The following is a 16,247-nucleotide window of genomic DNA, read 5'->3' on the forward strand; positions in this document are numbered from 1 at the left end:
TAATTGAAAAAATAATTTTGCCTGATTCAAAGACACTTGGGCAGGTACATGGATACAAAATGTCTAAAGGGATATGGGCCAAATGTGGGGAAATGGGACTAGCTTAGATGGGGAATTTTGGTCGGCATGGACGAGTTGGGTTAAAAAGACTGCTTCTGTGCAGTATGACTTTATGACTCTATCACTAACAACATTTTATCCAGTTGTAAAATCCAGCAGGATTGTCCATGGCTTTCTCTCATTCAAAATGTTACCTGTTCTCACACCTGCCATTAAATAACAGGAGCAAACACTTGTCACTTGTCCCAGCTGTGGAGACACTGGTATCGTTGTCTTGTTGTAGGACATTGATCATCTTTTAATCTGGATTTTTAACTTAAGTATTGTGTTTAAAAAAAATATATAAATTATGATGTTTTTATAAGTGATATACCATGATTTTATATGTATTTATGATATTTGATATACAATGCATTTTTAATGTAATGTTGCCCCTTGTCTGGACCTTGAGTCCGTAATAAAGTTTATTATTATTATTATTACTATTATTATTATTATTATTATTATTATTATTATTATTACTTGTACTAAATTCAGAACAATATATGCAGCTGCATACTCCTCACAAATGTTAGCTCTTTAGTAGCATTTAGCAAATATTTCAACTCGCATGCAACTACCTCATTGCAAGACTTGTTAATGTGCATCTCAGAAAACTGCAAAAGGTTATCTGAAAAAGCAAGCCTCACATTTCTATAATGCCTCTCGCAACCTGAATATATCTCAAAACAATTTACGCGAATCAAAGAACTTTTAAGCATTATCATTGTCGTCACCTATATGAATGGACATTCGAGAACCATAGAGGGTAATATTGATTGGAAGGCTCGGAATATGTACCGAATCATCCTGAGGACTAATAAGTCCACATGAAACAGAGTGGCACAGCTGGTAGAGCTGCTACCTCACCGGACCAGAGACCCGAGTTTGAACCCGAGCAATAAAGTTTGCGCTTTCTCCCTGCGACTGCATGGGCTTCTTCCAGGTGCTCTGGTTTCCTCCCACATCCCAGAGATGAGTGGGTTTGTAGGTTAATTGTCCTCTGTAAATTGCGCCTCATGTAGGGAGTGGATGCAAAAGTTGGATTACATAGAACTTGCGTAAATAGGTGATCAATGGTTGGCATGGACTTAGTTGGCCAAAGGGACTGCTTCCATGCTGTATCTTTCAATCAAAGAGCCACGCAAAGTATTTGCATCAATACAGAGAGCTGTTTACTGAAAAAGGCACGGACTGTGGGAATGACTCAAAGGGTCAGCTAGCATTTCTGGAGATCATGGATAGGCAACATTTCAGGTTGGAAGAAGGGTTTGGACCCAAGACGTCATAGGTCCATGTTCTCCAGATGTGCTGCCTGACCTCCTGTGTTACTCCAGCACTTTGTGGCTTTTTTTGTAAATCAGCATCTGCAGTTCCTTATGCTATATATTTTATACATTAGCTAGATATGCTAATTAAACTTCCAATACAGCTGTTGGCTTTGAATCCGACTAATTTAGTGTTTTAGGCAATCAGGCCAGTGGCAAACCAGGGTATTTTTGTAGAGCCTGAGATACTCACTTGCACAGCATAGATGTGAAACAGTAGTACACATTTTCACAAATGTTTGGCCCTCGAGATGTGGAACATCTTGGTATCTTTCAAACAGTTCAAAGCTCTAACTATTTTCTGACCATGAATATCAAGAATAATGCCATTATTGATCAGAACACAGTGCATCTTGAATCTCCAACATCCAGTGTAGCAAACATGGGGGTCAACTTCCAGGAAACACTAAGAAAATTATATATGTATCTCCCCAAAATGTCCTTAGTAGCAAAAATATGGATGTGGCAACACTAGGGCAGCAATGCAAATTAGGAAATTGAAAACTATAACAAAATTGGCACCAGAAAATCTCTTGCAGCAAAATGAAATAGGAAGCAGTCAGAAGATTTGTTGTGACATGACTTCCATCAGTATGTGAACTCATTATTTCATTTTATAGCAATTACAATTAAAGAGTACCACATGATCGCCCTTTATATGCAGGGCACTAAATACAACTGGAATGCAAACAGAAAATAATGCATTTGACAAGAGGGGAAAAAGCAGACAAATATTTGAGGTAGAATTCATTAAAACAGCATGGCCATAACTTAAATCTAAGAATCACCGACAGTAATAGAAACGCAGAAGCTAGCAGCACCAAAGGTCAACCTGTTGCATCTGTATCCGATCTTTCTTAGAGCAATCCAAGCCTAATCCTCCTGCCCTATTCTATCCCCTGATGCTCTGTTTGTCTTCCTCTACTTCAAATGTTTATCTCTCTATCCCTTGAAAAAATGCAATGGTCTCCTCTGCAATTACTCCCAGTAGTAAACCATTCCATGGTCTAACAACTCTCTAATTATTTAGGATTCTCAACCTTGTTTTTAAATCCTTCTGTAACCTCACCTCTTCTTATCTCTTTAACCTCTTCCAGCCTTCGAGCCCTCTGAGATCTCATTGCTCTTCCAATCTGGTCTCCTGTGCATCTCCGATTTTCATCTCTCCGATTTTAGTGGGTGTGTCTTTAGCTGACTGAGCCTGAAGCTGTGGAATTTCCTTTCTGAGCCTCTGTGCATTCTTCTTCTTTAAAACACTCTGTATAACTTGCCTCTCATTTCTTCATATGGTTCAGTTTAGTGATCCTCCCATCAGGTTCTTTGGGATGCTTTGTTTCCTTAAAAGAGTTAAATAAATGCAAGTCACGTCTGCTGTTTTGTTCATTAAAATCGTTCTTCCTATCTACGACAGACTCTGAGAGAATTTTATCCTTATGACAGAAAGGTTTTCCCTATTTACCCAGTGATATCTGAAACCTCCATTAAATCGCTAACCTTTGTTCCTTCGGGCTGCATTTAAAAAAAAAACCTTATTTTATTTCAATCATTTCTGTTCACATCTTTCATTCCGGTGAATCAATACTTTACACTATCTCATCTTGTACAGGTACTTTTATGGAGTCATAAAAATATCAAGCACGGATGTAGTCCATTCAATCCATTGTGGCAGTGTTGACTTTAAATGAAGCATCCAATTTTCCCCATCTTCCCCTGTTACCAATATCTTCAAGAATATATCAATTTTTATTCAAGCACTGCCATAATATTTGCAGAGAAATTCTTATTAATCATCTGGCATTCCTTTTATTTTTTATCTGCCTCAGCAATGCGAACTATGTCAATATTCATGTCTGTTAAGATCATCAACAGGAATTGGCATTCCAAAACCTATGTATAAATAAGATAGAAACATAAAAACATAGAAAATAGGTGCAGGAGTTGGCCATTTGGCCCTTCGAGCCAGCACCGTCATTCAATGTGATCATGGCTGATCATCCAAAATCAGTCTGAAGGACGGTCTCAACCTGAAACGTAGCCTATTCCTTCTCTCCATAGATGGTGCCTCACCTGCTGAGTTTCTCCAGCATTTTTGTCTACCTTCCAAAATCAGTACCTCGTTCCTGCTTTCTCCCTATATTCCTTGATTCCATTAGCTCCAAGAGCTAAATCTAACATAGATTTTTAAGGGAAACAAAATGAATAGTGTTTAAGAAAGAACTCCAGACGCTGAAAACATCGAAGGTAGACTAAAATGCTGGAGAAACTCAGCGGGTGAGACAGCATTTATAGGGCCTGTCCCACTGACACGACCATTCATACTGCACATTCAGTAATAAAGTTTAGCAGGCATTTTACATTACCGGTCGGTTTCCCTTGATCCTAAAAACTCCAATGAGCCAATTAAAATGCCCGGTCAGCGAAGGAGATTGCCTACGGCTGCCCTCGACTGCTTGTAACTACATAGCAACCCCACTCCACTGCACTACGGGTTCAAAAGAACCATGCTGACCATTTTTTACTTGCGGACAATTTTTCAACATGCTGCAAAATTTTCCTCGACCAAACTGAGGCCACGAGTAAGCGGGAACTTCCCTCGAGCATGAAGGAGAGTTCCAGTGACCTCATAGGACCACCTGGGACCACATGTCGACAATGCTGTGAGTTTGAGTCGAGGACAAACTCTTCTAAACTCGCAGATTAGGTCGCCGCTGTGGGACAGCCCCTTAAGGAGCGAAAGAATAGGTGACGTTTCGGGTCGAGACCCAATTAATTTTGTTTATGTCACTTCTCAGGGTTTCTATGGAAATTCTGCTGACATTATGGCAGATGATCAAATGAAGCTCACGATAGTGACAATTGCAATTGTTTTGGCAGTTAAATTTACAGTTACGACATTCAGTAAACCATGTACTCCTGAAACCATGTGAAGCAGCTGAGATTGCTGATTTATCCACACATGTATCTTAAATATGCATTCATGTTTCTCACACCTGTCCTGCAGTGGGAAGGGTTTCAAAAATCACCACAATTAAACAGAATACTTATTCTCATACTCATACCAATTTAAAAGATAACCAACCTGATCTCCCGGTGGCTCAGCACTTCAACTTCCCCTCCCATTCCGAATCCGACCTATCTGTCCTTGGCCTCCTCCATGGCCAGAGTGAGTCACACCATAAATTGGAGGAACAGCACCTCATATTTTGCTTGGGTACTTTACACCCCAGCGGTATGAACATTGGCTTCTCCAATTTCAGGTAGTACTAGTTTTCTCCCTCCTTTCCCTCCCCCTTCCCTGCTCTCCCACAGCCTACTGTCTCCGCCTCATCCTTTCTTTCAGCAAATTAGGCATCATCTGTTGTAAGGGAAACAGTAAACGTTTCAGGTCTGAGATTTTTCATCAGACTGAGAAATTGTTTGGATAACATGTTTGGAGTCTTAGAGTGAGAAAGATGGCGGCGCTGGCTTAACAGCTGCGGCCACCTGCAGTCCGTCTGTTTTTTTTCTTTCGTTTTGTTCCTTGTCATGTTTTAGTTAATTTTGTTTTATTAAGTTGTGTATGTGTGTGGGTGGGGTGGGAGAAACATGCTTTGGTCTCTTCCTTCGGGGGATGCGACTTTTTCTTCGGTCGTATTCCCCGTCTCCGTCTGCGCCGAGGCCTAATGGCGGAGCTGGCGGCATCGGAGCTGCAGCAGCAGCAGCGGAGACCTGACTCGGCCCCGAAGCTGTAGCGGCGGCAGCAGCAGCAGCGGAGACCCGGCTCGGCACCGAAGCTGTAGCGGCGGCGGCAGCAGCAGCGGAGACCCGGCTCGGCCCTGGAGCTGTGGCGGCGGCAGCAGCAGCAGCGGAGACCCGGCTCGGCACCGAAGCTGTAGCGGCGGCAGCAGCAGCAGCGGAGACCCGGCTCGACACCGAAGCTGTAGCGGTGGCAGCAGCAGCAGCGGAGACCCGGCTCGGCACCGAAGCTGTAGCGGCAGCAGCAGCAGCAGCGGAGACCCGGCTCGGCCCTGGAGCTGTGGCGGCGGCAGCAGCAGCAGCGGAGACCCGGCTCGGCACCGAAGCTGTAGCGGCGGCAGCAGCAGCAGCGGAGACCCGGCTCGGCACCGAAGCTGTAGCGGCGGCAGCAGCAGCAGCGGAGACCCGGCTCGGCACCGAAGCTGTGGCGGCGGCAGCAGCAGCAGCGGAGCCGCGGCTCGGCACCGAAGCTGTGGCGGTGGCAGCAGCAGCAGCGGCGGAGACCCGACTCGGCCCTGGAGTTGTGGCGGAGGCAGCAACCACCCGCGGAGTTTGAACCGTCGCCTCGGCGCAGAGGGAGAACAAAGAGGGAAGAGACAGAGACTTTAAGATTTTGCCTTCCACCACAGCGAGGAGGTGTTTGGTGAACTCACTGTGGTGGATGTTAAATTTATGTTGATTGTGTGTTTTTTGCCATTTTTTAAATTATATGTATGACTGCAGGGAAACAAAATTTCGTTCAGACCGAAAGGTCTGAATGACAATAAACGAATCTAATCTAATCTAATCTAATCTAATGCATTTGCTGAAGACTTGTGCACAATCCTACATGCTTACAAGTTTACAATTGTGCCACAGAACCCAGTTGAGGTTCCATGCTTAATGCCCTTCACAGCCCGAGGTGAAACCTACAAAAAATACCACAAAGGAATTTCCTTTAAGATATTCCTCTTTTATTGCAGGTAGATATAAATGCTGGAGAAACTCAGCGGGTGAGGCAGTATATCTTTATATCTTTTATTGCCATTCCTTTGACAGATATGCAGCTGTAATCACCCAACTGGCAAACTTGGAGCAGAGGAACGAGAGCATTGCTGAGGACATTCCTGGTCCAGTGGTACACTTCTGCATCAATCACCAACTGTGTTCACATGCGCCTTGTGGGGAACAAAAGCAGCATCATTTGGTAAGGGTTTGCTTTATTTAGCTTTCCTTTGACACGAATTGTATTGGTTCTGTTGATTACTACATATTTTTTCTTTTAGTTTAGAGATACAGCGTGGAAACAAGACGTTCTGCCCACCGAGTCAGGTCCAGCAATCCCCACACATTAACACTATCCTACACACACTGAGGGCAATTTACATTTATACCAATCCAATTAACTTACAAACCTGTAAGTTTTTGGAGTGTGGGAGGAAACTGAAGATCTGAGCGAAAACTCAGGCAGGTCACGGGCAGAACGTACAAACTCTGTACAGACAGTACCTGTAGTCGGGATCGAAATTGTGACTTGGGGCTTTGGCGTTGTAAGGCAGCAACTCTACAGATGTGCTACCGTGCCGGTCTTCTATCTTAATATAATAATTAAAAAATAATATTAAAATAATAATTTTCTATTTCTAGGTTGGATATACTACAGGAATCAAATCGTCATTAGATTAAATTGGAAATGAATGGCTGCAAGGGCAAAGGTAATTTTTGGGTAATTCCTGGTATTTGAAAACAATTTAATTTTGTATTCACATGTATTTAACTATTTTGCTTAAAATGTATCTTAATATTTAATGAATTAATTTTTCCATTTGAAACATCTTGTGTGACACATGGGTGCAGCTGGTAGAGCTGCTTCCTCATTGTGTCAGAGACCCGACTGCGATCCTGACCTCGGATGCTGACTGTGTGGAGTTTCTTCCTGTGATCGCATGGGTTCCCTCCAGATGCACCGGTTGCCTTCCACGTCCCAAAGACGTGCAGGTTTGCAGGTGGATTGGCCTCTGCTAAACTGCCCCTAATGGATGTGGATGGGAAAGTGAGAGAACATTGAACTCTCCCGAACAGGTGGCATGGACTCAGTGGAAACAAGGGCCTATGTCCATGCTGTATATCTAAACTCAACCAAAACTAAACTACATTTGTTAAATGCTTTGGAATAGTTTTAAATGTTCATGCTGACACATTCAACGTTTTTGACGTCTTTTCCAGCTTACCAACTTATGGATTACAATACTTCAGCAATTTCTGAAGGTGGTGCTTCCGCCATGATGCCCTCAGAATGAATGAATGAACAAATACTTTGTTGTCACATATGACAAGTCACAGTGAAATTCCTTGCCTGCACCTGCACACCCAAGATATCCAATAGTCACCAGATAACGAGCACCGGCAAAGTGACAAAGTATCCTGTACCAGATCCTCCTTTGTTCTTCCCCCCTCCCCCACCCCCTCATGGCGGTCTCCCCCATGCCAGGTCCTCCATTGTTCTTTCCTCCCCACACACGGTGGTCCCCTCATGATGGCTTATATGCGCAAGAAGATTGGACTAACATGGGAATGCAAGCTGATTCCACGATGGCCGAATAAATGAAGTGTATATTTGATGATAATGGCCAGTGGCTGACTACACAATCTGAGGCAGTAATCCATAAGCATGTTCCAGTTAGAAGTTCCCAGTATAATTTATACTGGTGATGTGGGTTGATTGATTCCTACACATCCTCTGTTCTGGACTTTATAAACTCCACCATCAATAGTGTCACCTCCCTCAAACGGGTGATCATATTCCCGAATCAGAAGCCATGGATGAACAGCGAGGTCAGGCTACTGCTGAAAGCACGGGATACCGCTTTCAGGTCATGCGATGCTCGAGCCTACAGTTCATCCAGGGCTAACCTGAAGAGGGGCATCAAGAAGGCCAAGCACTGCCATAAGCTCAGGATTGAGGAGCACTTCAACAACAACTCCGACACTCGACGCATGTGGCAAGGCATCCAGGCCATCACGGACTATAGACCCATCAACACCACCCCCACATCCAGCGACGCCTCCTTCCTTGAGGAGCTTAACCACTTCTATGGCCACTTCGACAGGGACAATCTAGAGACAGCCATCAAGGCTGTGCTCCCTGCTGATCACCAACCCCTCACACTCACCCCCTATGACGTGTACGTGGCACAGAGTAGGACTAATGCACGTAAGGCTGCTGGCCCTGACGGCATCCCCGGGCGCGTCCTCAGGGCCTGTGCTGCGCAGCTGACAGACGTCTGGACTGACATCTTCAACCTGTCACTTGCCCAAGCAGTTGTCCTCACGTGCCTTAAAACCACCTCCATCGTGCCGGTGCCAAAACACTCCACTGCGGCAAGCCTCAACGACTTCCGCCAGTTGCACTTACTCCCATCATCACCAAGTGCTTCGAGAGGCTGGTCCTGGCACACCTCAAAGGCTGCCTACCCCCCACATTGGATCCCTATCAGTTTGCCTACCACAAGAACAGGAGTACGGAGGATGCCATCTCAACGGCACTTCACTCCGCCCTCTCCCACCTCGACAACAGAGACACTTACGTAATAATGCTGTTCATCGATTACAGCTCAGCATTCAACACCATTATTCCCTCTAAACTGATCACCAAACTCTGTAACCTGGGCATCGACCCCTCCCTCTGCAACTGGATACTGGACTTTCTAACCAACAGACCCCAGTCTGTTAGGTTAGACAAGCACACCTCTTCAACCCTCACCCTGAACACCGGCGTTCCACAGGGCTGTGTGCTGAGCCCCCTCCTCTACTCCCTCTTCACCTACGACTGCACACCTGGACATGGTACTAACACCATCATCAAGTATGCAGATGATACAACGGTGATTGGCCTCATCAGCAACAACGATGAGTCGGCCTATAGGGAGGAGGTCCAGCTCCTAGCAGCATGGTGCACTGACAACAACCTGGCCCTTAACTCCAAGAAGACCAAGGAGCTCATTGTAGACTTCAGGAAGTCTAGGGTCGGCACGCACACCCCCATCCACATCAACGGGACGGAGGTGGAACGTGTTTCCAGCTTCAGGTTCCTGGGGGTCAACATCTCTGATGACCTCTCTTGGACCCACAATACCTCAACTCTGGTCAAGAAGGCGCACCAGCGTCTCTTCTTCCTGAGGAGACTGAAAAAGATCCATCTGTCTCCTCAGATTCTGGTGAACTTCTACCGCTGCACTATCGAGAGCATCCTTACCAACTGTATCACAGTATGGTATGGCAACTGCTCTGTCTCCGACCGGAAAGCACTGCAGAGGGTGGTGAAAATTGCCCAACGCATCACCGGTTCCTCGCTCCCCTCCATTGAGCCTGTCCAAAGCAAGCGTTGTCTGCGAAGGGCGCTCAGCATCGCCAATGACTGCTCTCACCCCAACCATGGACTGTTTACCCTCCTACCATCCGGGAGGCGCTACAGGTCTCTCTGTTGCCGGACCAGTAGGTCCAGGAACAGCTTCTTCCCTGTGGCTGTCAAACTACTCAACAATGTACCTCGGTGACTGCCAATCACCCCCCGTTGTCTCTGTATTGTACACTGACAATGACAATTAAAGTTGAATCTGAATCTGAATCTGAATCTGGCTTAACCCATAAAAATTAATAATCTGATTTATGTAGAATCTTCCATGATTGCATGACGGAATGAAGAACATTGAAGACAATTAATAACTTCTGATCAATTTATACTTTTGACTAAGCACACTGGTCGGAGAAGGAAGAGGGACTATATTAAATACTTCTGTAACTTTGTCGTTGCACTTTATGTGGTGACTTGCATATTTGTACTGTATGTAGATTTTACAAGGTTTTTTAATTTGTAGGAAGGAACTGCAGAAGCTGGTTTACACCGAAGATAGACACAAAATGCTGGAGTAACTCAGCAGGACAGGCAGCATCTCTGCACAGAAGGAATGGGTGACATTTCGTGTCGAGAACCTTCTTCGGTCTGAGCATCAGGGGAGAGGGAGTTACAGAGATAAGGAAGTGTGAGAGATCAAAAGAGATGAAGTTCAAGGAAAATGTAGAATAGACCATTGTTAGCTAGGAGAAGGTGACAACAAAGCAAACAGAGATAAAATGTAATCAGGAGGACAGTCAGACTGGTCAGAGAACTGGGAAGGGGGAGGAATGGAGAGAGAGGGAAAGCAAGGGTTATTTGAAGTTAGAGAAGACAACTTTTCAAAACTGGGAGCTGCAAATCACGAACAGGGCTCAACAAGAGCCAAGCACTTGGAGTGTGGATGTGACCTCCTTTGTAATAGAAGCATTTTCAATTACATGACTTCATAATAAAGTACATAACTTACATATTTTAGTGATGCCTTCCAAATACAAATTAAATGCATGAAAATCCTACCAAGGAGCAAAGTCAATTAAAAATAGACACAAAATACCAGTGCATCTCTGGTGAAAACGGCTAGATGAAGGTTCAGGTCTCAACCCGAAACATCACCTATCTATTTTCTCCAGAGACGCTGCCTGACCCATTGAGTTAAGGGCCTGTCCCACGAGCATGTAACTCCATGCGGCAAGCGCGACCTAACGTGGTCGCTTGAGCCGTACAGCCTCGCGGGGCCAGTCCCACTTCGATCGCCGGAGCCGTATGGAGTTGTGCAAAGCTGGTCCCGACATCGCGCGGGGCTCCGAAAAACTGACCATGTTCAAAAATTCCACGCGGCAACGGCCTGCCGGCCCGCAGCCGCCTTGACGCCGTACGCACCGCCTCGACGGGCATACGCAGCATCTCGACGCCGGACACAGCTTCTTGACGCCGTATGTCACGTGCGAACTTCCCGCGGACTTCGCTCGAACTTCACGTCACTCACTCGATCTCCGCGCGGCCCCCGCTTCTGGTTTGGTCGGGCTCGCCGCATGCAGGCGCATGCTGGTGGGACCGACCCTGTACGGGGATCACTCGACCTCCTCGCGGCCCACGTTTCCGGTTTGGTCGCGCTTGCCGCATGCAGGTCGCATGCTGGTGGGACAAGCCCTTTACTCCAGCATTTTGTGTCTATCTTCAATATAAACCCGCATCTGCAGCTCCTTTTAATTACACAGAGTACTGTCAATTTTTGGAGGGTACAGATGTTGCTTTAGGTTCTCCAAACCTTTGGATTAACACAAAGTCTTTATTTGTTCTGAATGGATTGAACTAATCAACAGAAAACTAGTTAATGTAATGAAATGATGGTACGTGAGTAGTGAAAAGGCAAATGACTGGTGATTTATAAATATGGGCATGTTGCTTCTCCTAAAGTTTCTGCAGTACAAAATGCATTCTGTCATGTATGAAGTTTGCAAAACTATATTTCACAAATGGTGAGAAATTAACCAAAAAGCTATACAATTGGTTAACAAAACGCTTGTTAACTCACAGTCAACTGACCTGAATGGTGTCATGTTTGCAGTACTGCACAGAGTTATGTACTCTTTGAGTTAAGACATTATAATAACTGCCAGAGTATTGTTACAGGGATCTGAGCTAAATTTATCATCACAAAAGTGACCAGAGCAGGTGTGTTGATATTGAAGATGGTAATGATTATAAATTTTGTTTTACTATTTGCTTTCCATAAATATTCCTTTAAGTAAGCCATATCCATTTTGTGTCGGGAGGCCCAGCGGTTTTTTGACACATAACCCATTCAAGCATTTTGTCCTCCACTTTATCTTCGACATAGGTTTACATAAAGGTCACAAATGAAGCATGTCTATCCACTCCTGTGGCCTGCAGTCTGGTAAACATTTATACAGTGAAGAGGTCCCGATGGCAGTTTGCAAGGCTTTAAAATGGGTAAAATGCAGAAAGGAAGCTCACTTGAAACTTTACGTCCATTACTGTAATGATCTTTTTTTGTCTCTAGGAGCATATAACACCCAAATGACAGCCTGAGCTATCTTAGGTTTCCACAAATCCATTCGGTTAATGCTTTTCGATGTCACATTGTTTAATTGCAATGGTTATTCTATGCCTGGTTCAAACATCAACAAGATCCAGAGAGGAAGAGCAGTTTTCTGCACTCTTTTCTCCTTTGTTCTGGGATGGTGTAGGATTAGTAAAGGAAGAGTGCAGATATTAAAAAAAAAACAAGAATAGATTTCAGAACTGTCTTTACACACACACACTTTACTCAAATTAACTTTCAGCTCATAATGTTTTCAATCACTGAAGGGTGATTGTAAAGCATGGCAAACTTTTGTCACTCGCTCACACAACTAAACAGAAGTGAAACCAGTTTTACTCACTGGATATGATGATGACATATGAAACCTGATAAATATTATTACAAATATTTTACGGTCTGCACGGATTAGAGATGAACTTTCTTGCTGCTTGCTTTGTACAGACTCAGAAATAATGCATATATTGATTCTAAACCAACAAAGAACTACATGCTCATCTGGAACATATTTAGTTTAGTTTAGTTTAGTGGAGAGATAGAGTTGTAGAGAGTTTAGTGTAGAGATATAGCGCGGAAACAGGCCCTTTGGCCCACCGGGTCCATTACAACCAGCGATCCCGCACACTATCCTACACACAATAGGGACAATTTCTACATTTACCATGCTAATTATCCTACATACCTGTACGTCTTTGGAGCGTGGGAGAAAACCTAAGATCCCAGAGAAAACCCACGCAGTCACGGGGAGAAGGTACAAACTCCGTACAGACAGCACCAGTAATTGGGATCAAGCCCGGGTCTCCGGCTCTACAAGCGCTGTAAGGCAGCAACTCTCTCGTTGATCCACCATGCCGCACACTATATCAATTACAATTATTTGTTCAAAATTCTCTCCACCCTTTATCTGGAAAGAAAGAGAATTTGTCACAAGTTTTTTTCCAATTAATCTTCAGTTTGAAGTACAGTATCATTAGTATTGAATTGAATGTCTAATAATGAAAAATGCTCTTTGTTTGAAAGCTGCACAGTTGTGTATCTTTTTCAGAAGCATTTGTACAACAAAGGAAGTTTCAGGATGAGTGGGGATTTTACTAAACTACTATATTCTGAACCTATGTGCTGATTTAAGTACATGGGACCTGGTCGTGCATGAGTTTGTTAATTACTAATCTGGAATGTAATGCTCAATACTCTCTCGTGGTTTTCAATAGGTACTGATCCATCTATAACCACAAGAGAGCAATATAAGTATAAGAAACTTCCAAATTAAAATGTCTACACTTCTATTAAATCTCTTTTTGTTCCCATCAACTTGTTTCACAGTAAATTATTCCAACCCTGCAACTCTCCAGAGACTGTGCCTCTCTGATTTCACCTTCTAATCCCATCTCAGTTCACTCATTTTGGTCTAATTATGGCTCCTTCAACCATCGTGAACTATTTTTTCACGGCTTTTGTTTGCAGGCTGGTGTTGACGATCCACTGGTGATAAACTTCGGGACCAAATGGAAGTCTTGATGACATCTACCCCCTCCACCCCCACATCCACCTCAGAACAACATGGATTCAAATAAACTGGGTTATTCAGATAGCAAACAGCAAATATCAGCAAGTTCAAGTTCACATTTATTGTCACATGCACCAATTAAGGTACAGTGATATTTGAGTTACCATACAGCCATACTAAATGAAAAGCAACAATACACCCAGCCACATAAAATAAAACTTAATATAAACATCCACCACAGTGGAATCAACATTCCTCACTGTGGTGGAAGGCAATAAAGTTCAGTCCTCTTCCTCATTTGTTCACCCGTAGTGGTCGGGGCTGAACCCGCACTTTCCACTGCCGACAGTCCGATGTTCAAGCCCTCTCATCGAAACTCCGGCGTCGTATCGGATCGGAACACTCCGCGCGGCATGGAGCTCCCGAGTCGGCTGTTTCTTACCTGAGACCGCGCGCGGCTTCACGGTGTTAAAGTCCACAAGCCCCGCGGTCGGAGCAATTTCACTGATGATCTACGGCAAAGGATCGCAGGCTCCGAGATTGTACGCCGACAAAATATTTTTTACATATCGCAGAAAAATTATTATTTCTATGATATGACGAGGCTCTTTTTTCAGAGGGCCAACTTGATATGCATCACACATATTTGGTTGTTCCAGTGACCATGAAATAAAATGAATAGAGACTAAAAAACATGGGCCAATTCAATAAAATAGATGCTTGAAAGCTCAGCTGTGGAAAGTCCATCTTACAGCACACAGCACTAAAATGGAAAAAAAATTGTCCCCATTGTGCAGGGAATGGATGAGAAAGTGGGATAAGATCAGTTCAGTTTGGTTTATTGTCACATGCACCGAGGTACAGTGAAAGGCTTTTGTTGCGTGCAAGCTGGTTGGCAGAGTAAACGGTACACTATACAGTGATAAGGGGAATAACGTTTGGTACAAGATAAAGCCTGAGGAAGGCGGTATGGTGGTGCAGCAGTAGAGTTGATGTCTTACAGCGCCAGAGACCCAGGTTCGATCCTGACTAAGGGGGCGGTCTATATGGAGTTTTTACCTTCTCACTGTGACCTGCATGGGTTTTCTCCAGGCGCTCCGGTTTCCTCGCACCCTCCAAAGACGTACAGGTTTGTAGGTTAATTGGCTTGGTATAATTGTAAATCGGCCCTAGTGTGTAGGATAGTGTTAGCGTGCAGGGCTAGCTGGTCAATGCGGACAAAGTGGGCTGAAGGGCCTGTTTCCATGCTGTACTTCTAAAGTAAACAAAAAAATTAAATACATATGAGAAACAGACAGTGTTTGCTTTTAATTAAATACTATACCTCTATAGAAGTTTCAATTTCTAACTTTGGTGGTTTCACATATTGAATCACAATTTCTTCTGTGTAATATAATGTTACGTTGCTTAAGGATAATATCAATACTTTTAGTCGATAGCTGCTGAATTAGGTTGTAAGGTCATAAAGTCATGTGATAGAAGCAGAATTAGGCCATTCAGCCCATTCAATCATGGCTGATCTATCTCTCCCTCCTAACCCCATTCTCCTGCCTTCTCCCCATAACCCCTGACTCCCGTATTAGTTAGTTTGATTGTTTAGTAGTTTGGATTTTTTTAATATTATGATCTCTGTGAGATGGATTACCTGTCTCGCTGTTTCTAAGTACAAACATCATATCTCATATACTTTATGAATTTTCCTACCATTTATAAAACTTAAATCCACTGTTTATTCTGTTTAGGAATAGGGTGGTGGAGGTTAGTTGATTCTGTCGAGGGAGGCTGCTTTGCTGTGTAGTCCCTTTAAATTGGACTATTATTTCACAGGCAACGTAAAATGCCAGTGTCATCTTCTAAATAAAACATTAAAAATAGTTGCAGCCTGAAACGACTGAAATCTGATCAAACAGATGAATGTACTTGCAATTCAAATAAACTTCAGCACGTAGTCAAACTCTGGAGAGTGCAAGGCTTTTAAATTCTGAACTCTTATGTTTCAGGCCGTGCCTATATTGACGTGTTTAATGAATTTATTGAAACTGATAGGGTCAGCACTTCAGAGGCCGCCAGCTGTGGGGTACATTCACTTTATATTGGTATAGGATTGTTATGAGGTCAGGGTGTGGCTATAATCAAGTGTTCTCTCTGCCAGCGCAGGCAGCAACCTCTGCCCCTTTCTGTTTTCCTATCGCAAGGTTGTGAATGGATTACTCCCCTACGACCTAGTCTCCCCACATCGCCAATGAATAGACTTGATCTCTACGGAATGCATTACTTTCTGATGGACATCACAGTACAAAGACCTCAGCGATGTACTGCTGTGGTAAGCATTGACGGAGGATGCCGATGCCTGGGGTATGCAGACTCCAGTCCCCGGAGGAATAATCTACGTATTGTCCCTTTGTAATCATGTTCTTCCAGGAGCCCCTTCTTCAAGAAGGATAAATTGTACAACAGTGTCTAAGATCTTGTGCAGTAACAACTCGGAATGGAAATACATCTCGTCTGGTGCTAAGCACTGTGAAAACTTCTCCCCAACCAAAAAACCTCAGCATCTAAAAGCAAATTAAAAGTGAGAGCGGTATCTCAACAGGAATTCTGGACTCTTTTCACTCATCTCCAACGGCAACCACCAATAAC

General features: G+C 44.0%; 1 long non-coding RNA gene across 1 annotated transcript in view; it reads right to left on the minus strand.

Annotated features, from left to right (window-relative positions):
• The window catches only part of LOC116971543, a 41,058-nt gene extending 38,437 nt beyond the window's left edge, over positions 1 to 2,621 (minus strand). The window contains exon 1 of the long non-coding RNA XR_004411519.1: positions 2,497 to 2,621. This is a non-coding gene — a long non-coding RNA (uncharacterized LOC116971543). The remainder of the gene's footprint in view (positions 1 to 2,496) is intronic.
• Positions 2,622 to 16,247: the final 13,626 nt, after the last annotated feature.

Source organism: Amblyraja radiata, chromosome 1, assembly GCF_010909765.2.
Source record: "Amblyraja radiata isolate CabotCenter1 chromosome 1, sAmbRad1.1.pri, whole genome shotgun sequence".
Lineage (NCBI taxonomy): Eukaryota > Metazoa > Chordata > Chondrichthyes > Rajiformes > Rajidae > Amblyraja > Amblyraja radiata.